The sequence below is a fragment of the Solanum pennellii genome, chromosome 2 (assembly GCF_001406875.1).
Source record: "Solanum pennellii chromosome 2, SPENNV200".
NCBI lineage: Eukaryota > Viridiplantae > Streptophyta > Magnoliopsida > Solanales > Solanaceae > Solanum > Solanum pennellii.
In genome coordinates, this window is record NC_028638.1 from 27,250,971 (window position 1) to 27,260,241 (window position 9,271).

Sequence of the window (9,271 nt, forward strand, 5' to 3'; positions counted from 1 at the left end):
TTAGACACAAGAGAAGGGGCATACCTAGACAAAGTTGAGAATTTCAAAGAGTAGTCCGCAACACTCATATTTCCTTTCTTGAGATTGATAAACTCCTCCACCTTAATTTCTCTCCTCTCTCGGGGAAAGTACATAGCAAGAAAAGCTTCCTTAAATTCTTCCCATTCAATAGGACCCGATCCTTCCGGCCTATTATCCTTCCATTGAGTGTACCAAATTTGAGAAACATCCCTCAATTTTTACGAAGCCAACTCCGCCTTTTCCCTAGATGTAACCCCCATAACACTCAAAACTTTGTACAATCCATCAAGAAACTCTTGGGGATCCTCATTTACCTTAGAGCCAAGAAAGATAGGAGGATTCATCCTCACAAAATCTCTCAAACTAGATGTCATAGTGCTTTCCACAACCCTAGGAATCATATTCAAATTAGCTTGCATAGTCACGGCTCAGGCTATAGCAATCAAAGACTCTCTAGTCTCCCTATTAGACATCTCCGGTACCTCAATACCTCCTTTCACATTAGGAATAGGATCACCTTGGGGAGGCACTTGGGAATCTTGAGCACCTTGAACTCTTTGCCCACCTTGACAAACTTGCTCAACTTGAGGGGGAACCTCCTCATTCACCCTCTCCTCTTCCACCCTTCTAGCGGCCATCCTTCTAGTATTCATCTCCTAGAAAACACAAGGAAACTCATAAGAAGGATAATCATAACATTTACTCTACCGCACGACATAGGAGTAGAAAAGAAGGGAAACTCTATCGTCCTATAGCCTCTCGCCCATAGATGTGTGGCGACTCACATTGATGGTCAAGACTCTACTATACGTGTCTTGATGAGACTTCTTGATTCCTAATACTACTTTCGCCAACCAATTCTCTGATACCAAGCTTGTCACATCCCAAGACCACACCCTAGAAGATAGGGTACAATCTTGGATTCTAACCGGCGTCGTTGAACTCTCGGAGTTCTTAGACAAGCCTCTTTCATATCATTCATTGCATATACATAGTGAAAAGTAGTGCGGAATTAAAACTTTTCACAAAAAATAATATAGTCTTCAAAATCTCTTTCATATAAAAGTAATAGGAAATACTAAGTCTCAATCTCATCATCTTAAGACACAAGAATACTTGGGAAACGGCCCATACTTCAAAATGGGAATATATAAATACTTAGTCTATTACAATACTTTGAATGAAAACATAAAAGACATACATTCCCTCGAGTCAAGTGAAGACATACTTCAACTTCTCTTGAACGATCTTCTAAGTCCAAGTCTACACTTATCAAAGCTCCTCACCTAACAAGAACTATATAGATATATAAAAGCATGGAATTAGTACAACCATATGTACTAAGTATGACTTTATGCATAAAAAATCATGAAAATGTACTTTATTGGAAAAATGCATCTTTTAATTTTTCAAATCATATTTTAATCATAATAACATCGTTAATTAATTTAGAAACGCATAAGATACTTCTAGTATGTGATTTCCTCACAAAAAGTCATCCTAAGATTCACTTAAGTCACACAAAGAGAGACCGCCCTAGATGTGCCTAAACGACCCTTAAGATTACCTATAATGAGTCACATACATATTTACAAAGCAATCATAAACATCAAGGTAAGATCATAAACATCAAGGTAATATTCTTCTACAAAAGTTGAACTCTAAGTCTCACTTGAGTTAGTTGTGAAGCGACCGCCCATACAATCCCTTACACCCACACTTAAGAGATCTTATAGACTCCCTTAGATAGAATCATGCTAACATAAATCACCAACACATAGATGATATGACATTCTCTTTCCAAAGGCTATCAAAAGACCTACTTAAGTAAATCAAGAAGATAACGTCCATAGTGACCTCTTCAAGATTACCTAAATAATCCTTAAGACTACCTAAGGCTTAGATCATGTCCACAAAATCAACCAACTTCCCAAACTAGAGTCATCCTCAAGACTTCCAAAGATAAGACATGAAGAGATCATCCCTTATGCCATCTTCACACTTTAGATAAGGAATCCTTAAGTCACGGTACTCATTTATTTACATACTCCTTAACATAAGTCATTAGTTCATTAGTTCGTTATGACTTATACATCACATAAAGGACTTTCAAATAATGGTCTTGGACAAGACCTAGGAACTCCACATAACATCTTCAAAGTCTATTGTGCAATATCTAGATAGCGTCCCATACCACCACCTAAACTTCTTAAACTACTCTAGTGCTTATAGGTATTCCATATGATGAGAATAGGAAATAACCGACATAGACCATGATAGCTAGACATGGAACCCGGAGTTCTATCGTCTACGATGAGGTTGTTTTACTTGCCAATGGTAGAACTTAGACACTTCCCATGTAGGCACATGGATAAGGAATATGAAGGGCATGCTTTGTAATATAGTCTCATACTTAACTAGAAATACTTTACCTTACCATACTCACTCAGTGCTAGACTTGTTCTTGTAGAGTAATTCATACATTAGGTTCACATAAAAGAGTTCCATAACAAGTTCATAACCCAATCACATTTACCCTACCAAGAAAGGTCCACTAGGGCTACCTTACAACGGCGACAAGAATCTCATGATGACTTTACTAAGTGTTAATATGATGCAGTTCCATCCATCTAACCTTAAGTCCATCATTCCTTTACTTTGAAGGATACAATTACGGCCTACGCTTCAATAATCTTAACCTAACCCTTAAATCATGGTTTTCACATAATAGACTCTCATATCATAATTTACGGTCACATATCATTCATATATTCAAGAATAAGAGTTCTAACACCGTAAATCAAAACATCACATATTCATAACCATATATACATCAAGCAAGAGATACAAGTCATTCAAGACAAGACATCACATACTTCACTTTTAACACATAATACTAGTCATTCTAGAAACACCTCTAAAACAACCTAACATCTTCAAGTCATCCTATATATCATCATAACATCATTAATATACTCCACATAGACTCATAAAGTCAATTAGGAATAACCAAGACTTAACCTAACACTATACTCATAATGTCAAGTCAAAGTCTAACATAATCACTTAAGGCAACATAACTAGAAGAATACATATATGACTATATAACTTCACATGTAGATAGATAATGTAATGCTTTCCATAATCAAACTACACAAATATCCACATAACTTCAAGTAGTTTCCAATAAGTCCATGCTCATAATATTGCATAAAGTAACGCCGACAAGGCCACATCAATTGCAAGTAAAACACATAACACCGCCACCATAAGTGGACCATACCAACCACAATAGAATCGAATTATAATTAATATCAAATTAACGAAATCCGGGCAGCATACCTTCATTCCCTTATTCACCCCTTGACTATGCAGTAGACCTACACAGGTGAACAGGTGCGTGCGACGCCTGTCCTTGACGGGGCGTCACCCCCTCGACGGGCCGTCACAGGCCCCCATCAGTGGCAACAGTGGCTGGCAAGCTTCCTCTATTCAGCCTTGTCTAAGTCCCTCATGACGGGAACCTTTGACGGAGCCTCACAGCCACGAATGGCCGTTAACTGCTTCGTTTCCAGGGTCTGCCTGGGATAGCCTGCACACTGCTTTTTGGGTCATTTCTCAAGGACCCTTTGGTGGTCCTTGGGGATAATTTACCGGACGTTTCCAACAAAAATATGACCTTTATAAGCTTTAACACCTATCAAATGAATTTAATCCAAAAATAACACATAAAACTCAACGAAACTCGCCTAGACGTAAAAGGTCAACTCAAGACATATCTTTCGAACACCTTGGACGTTCTTGGTCGTTTGACCTCCAAACTTCACGAAACTTTAAACACTGCCTATACATTCTATATTAACTCTATTAAAAACCTTAAAACACCATTAAACACACATAAACACATAGAACTACATTTTAGACATTTAGATGACTTAGTCGTCAAACGTCTTAGTCGTCCCTTGATGTTTGACTTCCAACACCCCTAATACTTTAGCTACTGCCTCTACACCATATATTGGAAATATTTAGGACCTCAGAAAATCAATGCCAACATGTAGGATCTATTTAACCTAAGTCATTTCGGGGTCTTACATGTTATCTATTACAAGTTTAGCTCATATATGACATTTCCGTTTGAAAAATAGCTCAAATAAAAGGCATAGATGGGCCTTTTCTTTAAATGGCATATTTAAGGTTTTTTCCTATTTAATATATCAAAATATCATCTTTGTATTTAATTCTGTTTTTTAACAAAGAAAATAATTTGCTGATATAAATTAATTGATAAAATTTAATTAGTTGAGTATTTATCTCAAAAACTAAGGCACATATAAAAGACAAAAAAATATACTTTGACTTTAGCTAATCAATAAAGTTCAATCTAATTCAATCTTTTTGAAATTTAACTCTTTCTGAAAAATGTAAATTTCATTTTTAGAAAGATCAATATGAAACATTTTACCTTAAGCTAAAGATAACTTGCAATTAAATGTTTTTACATCTTCCACAGAGTTGAGAAAAAAACTCAGATTTTGTTGCAAAAATAAAAGTTTTACTACTTGTTACTATTGTTTTCTATTACACTTTAAAAAAGGATAAAAAATAATAAGTATCATATTTATCCTGTTTGAAAACCATATATACGTACATCATCGTCTGAATTTCTTTCTTGAAATCTTTTTACAGTTTTCTTTTAAACATTCCCAAAAAGAACTTCTCTTTTATTTCCCAAAAGATTTGTGATGGCTAATTTCACAGAGATAGAAATTGACATTGTTGTTGTATGAGCTGGACCATCCGGTATAACTGTTGCATTCATCTTAAAAAATTTGGGTATAAACAACGTTGTTTTAGAAAAACAATATTGTTGTGCTTATTTGTGGAAGGAAAAACTTATAATAGACTTCATTTGCATCTGTCAAAGGACTTCTGTTCATTGCCATATATTCCACATAAAACTTCATCACCTAAGTATATGCCGAAAAAGAATTTATTCAATACTTAGATTAGTATGTTGAGCATTTCAACATCAATCCGAAATTTACACCTTATGTTGAATTGACATTTTTCAACAGTAGGAAAAGAAAGGGAATGTCAAATCAAGAAATTTGACAAGCGAAGATATTGAATTATATGCTAGTGATTTCTTGATTTTGGCAACTAGAGAAAATAATGACGGTTATATTCAAAATTTGGTAGGAATAGAAAATTTCGGAGGCGAAATAATCCATTCAAGTAATTATAGATCTGATGAAAAATATAAAAAAGTATTGATCGTTGGATCAGGTAATTCTAGAATGGAAATAGCTTTTGGTCTTACAAAAATTATGAAAGTCACACATCCATTGTTGTAAGAAGTCCAGTAAGTCTCTCTATTTTTTATGCTTTATCTTTGCTATTATCGTTATTTGTTTTCGTGTGAGTAGGTTTGTGCTTGTTATAAAGAAATGGTCGTGCTCGATTAGTTTAGTTGCACATCAACTATTTTACATGGTACAAGTTACTTTATATTAACATTTGTAATGTTGTAACTCGATTCATCAAGAGATTGGGTATGAGTTTCTTGATCATCAATGACATGTCATGCCCTTATATGAAAGGGTCGGAATATGGACATAATTTTGTGATGATTTTTATTCTACTTTATTGACCACCCAAACATAAATATGTACATTATACTTCATGATGTTCTAAAAAATTGCTATAACTTTCTATAGTTAGATGATGCAAGTTTTTCACATGCACAATTACTTACTGTTATTATTTTTTTGATAAATATGATTGTTAATTCTAAAAGTTTTAATATATTTTATCATAATGTTTTTTCAAATTCATGTTATAACAAGGGAGATGGTTTACAATGCAGTGTCTTGCTAAAATATTTACCAATATATTCAGTTGATACTGTAATTGCAAAGTACACAAAATTTAAGTTCAGAAATTTACCAAAATTAGGAATACCATATGAATGCCCATTTTATGTTAAAATATCAAAAGGTAGATCACCAGTAATCGATGTTGGTGCATTTACAATATTAAATAAGGTATGATATTTATTTTATTTCATTCTATTTTGAAAAATATTATGTAAAAAATAGGTGGCTTTAGTTTCTTCGAGGGTTCTGGTCTTATTGTAAATGTACAACATGTGATGTATGGTTAGGCGCATATCATTAGTTCGAATTTGATTACTTCTAAGAACCTAGTAGTAGTCTTTAATGTAGAATAGTAAAAATACATGTTCATTATAATGGGAAACGGTTGAACTGTGATAGTTATGAAATTAGCAGAATTTAGTAACTTTGGCCAATACAATAGATTTGTATAAATAGTTTATTTAATATGCATTAATAATCTATTATAAAAAAAAGGAATTAATACTTGGTATTTTTGTGAAATAACTTTTGGTGAATTGTTAATTAGGTACTTCCTGGAATATCGGACATAAAGGAACATATAGTAGTGTTTGACAATGGAGATGAACATCAATTTAATGCAATCATTTTCGCTACTGGATACAAGAAAATTTCTACCATATGTCTAAACGTACATTTGCAAATTATCACTACGTTCATTTTTTTAATTCTAAATTTGATTATTAAAATATTCCACTTTACTATAAATATTTTGTGCAGATAATTTTTCTCGAAAAGCTTTCCTGATTACTAGTTTCGCTTACTATTAGTTTTACCATCATTATCTCAAATAATGTACTCTTTTTTTGTATGTAGCATTATAGCTCCTTATTCCATGAATATGGCACGTTGATAAATTGGAAAGGAGAGAATGAGTTCTACTGTGCTGGATTTTCTAAAAGAGGGATTTTCGGTATTTCAATGGATGCTAGCTATTGCCGATGATATTAAGGGTCGTAGAGGAGATAAAAGTTAGATTATTATTATTATTATTATTATTATTATTGTTGTTATTATATCAAACTATGTTGTTAAATAAATTTTCAAAACCCTGCGTGAATGCAATATGTTTTCTGAACCGAACTTGACTTGTTATGTTCAGCTAGAACTTAAAAACTTTGTTTCTTTTAGTATTTTTTTATTTGAATAAAGTTTCTACTGTCATAGCAATTTTATGAAACTTTTCTATTGATTGGCTTACTTTGTTGATTTTTTTTAATTTTTAATAATGGTGTGGGTTTTTTATTAGACACATTTCAACTATTATATTGAACACTTGCTATCTCTTACCAACAAAAATATTAAATAACTCGACACATCAAATAGGGTAACTTTTATTTGAGACATTTATTGGCAACATGAATGAAAGCTTCCATTTTTCTCTATTATTCATAATAAAGTAGATCGAGAGGACATAGAGAGAGGGAGAACTAGCTTTTTGAGGAATTTGTTTTTCCTTGGATTTTTGGATTTTCAGAAGGTAAATAAAATTAAATGTACATTGAGTAGTTAACATTCCATCTTGCTAAGGTAATTGCTAGGTCAATATATACAAAATTTGCTGACAAACAAGTACAAAAATAAGAAGATGACGACGGGTACGTTACCTAGCTCATAAGAAATACTCTCAACATCCTAGAAAGAATGGAAAAGTTGTTGCAGATGATTCATCTATATATACACAACCTTCTTAATCCAGAACCAAATGGTTAATTTATTTTCCTCCCAAACCTCTTATCTTCATTTTTGACCACTTAGACTTAGGTGCATGCTTAATGTTGTGCTTTATTTTGGACCAACTTTTTATGTATATTTTCCCAACTATTCAGAAGAAGAAGACTCCTTGGGTTTCATCTGATCTTTTCCTTTTTGTACAGATAGAGTCTGGTGGTCCATTGTCCCAATTTGGCTGTCGCTAGTTCAATGTGTAAATATGTTTGTTCGAGATTCTTATACTTTACTTGATCCTCAAGATACTTGATGAAAAGTATATTTGCCTAGTTTTAGCGGGGTTCCTAAATTAATTATTTAAAATAATTACCTTTTAATTTTATAAAAAAATCTTGCTAAAAATAAAAAGGGAAAAGGCTCAAATATTTTACCAATATATTTGGTTGATACTGTAATTGCAAAGTACACAAAATTTAAGTTCATAAATTTCACAAAATAAGGAATATCACAACCAGAAGAAGACCCATTTTCTATTAAAATATAGAAAGGTTGATCCCAAGTAATTAATGTTGGTGCTATTTAAAAGATTAAACTAGGACAAATTAAGGTATGATACATCTTTTTTTTATTTCATTCTTTTTGAAAAACATTATGTGAAAATTAGATGGCTTTAGTGTCCCGAGGGTTTTGGTCTTATTGTAAAAGTACAACATGTGATGTATGATTAGGCACATATCACGAGTTCAAATTTAGTTTCTTAGAAAAAACCTAGTAGTACTACTTAATGTAAAAAGACATGTTCATTATCATGAGAAATAGTTTAAATGTTATAGATATGAAATCTGTAGAATTTAGTAACTTTCGCCAATACAATAAGTTTGTATAAATAGTTCATTTAATATGCATTAATAGTCTATTATAAAAAAGGAAATAATACTTGGGTTTTTTGTGAAATAACTTTTGGTGAATTGTTAATTAGGTACTTCCTGGAATATCAGGCGTGAAGGAACATACAGTAGTGTTTGACAATGGAGATGAACATCAATTTGATGCAATCATTTTCGCTATTGGATACAAGAACATGTGACCAAATGGCTAAAGGTAAGTTTTGCAAGTTATCACTATGTTCATTTTTTTTAATTCTGAATTTGAGTCTTAAAATTTTCCACTTTCCTATAAATATTGTGCGTATATGTTTTTCTCGAAAAGTTCTCCTGATTACTAATTTCACTTACTATTTGTTTTACCATCATTATCTCAAATAATGTACTCAGTTTTTTTGTATGTAGGATTATAGCTCAATATTCCATGAATATGACACATTGATAAATTGGAAAGGAATGAATGGGCTCTACTGAGTTGTATTTTCTAAAACAGGAATTATTGGTATTTCAATGGATGTTATAGCTATTGAAGATGATATTAAGTGTCTTAGTGGAGACAAAATAGGATTTTGTTAATTATTTAATCAGAATATGTTGTTAAATAAATTTTCTAAACGTTGCGTGAATGCAAGATGCTTTCTGCACCGGACTTTACTTTTTATGTTCACCTGGAACTTAAAAACCTTGTTTCTTTTAGTATGTTTTTTATTGGAATCAAGTTTGTACTTTCATAGCAATTTTATGAAACTTTTCTATTGATTGTCTTAGTTTGTCGAT

At 32.4% G+C, this 9,271-nt stretch overlaps 1 pseudogene; it reads left to right on the plus strand.

The window, feature by feature from the left end:
• The first annotated feature begins 4,766 nt into the window (after positions 1–4,766).
• LOC107009843 lies at positions 4,767–9,070 on the plus strand (annotated as a pseudogene).
• The last annotated feature ends 201 nt before the right edge of the window (positions 9,071–9,271 follow it).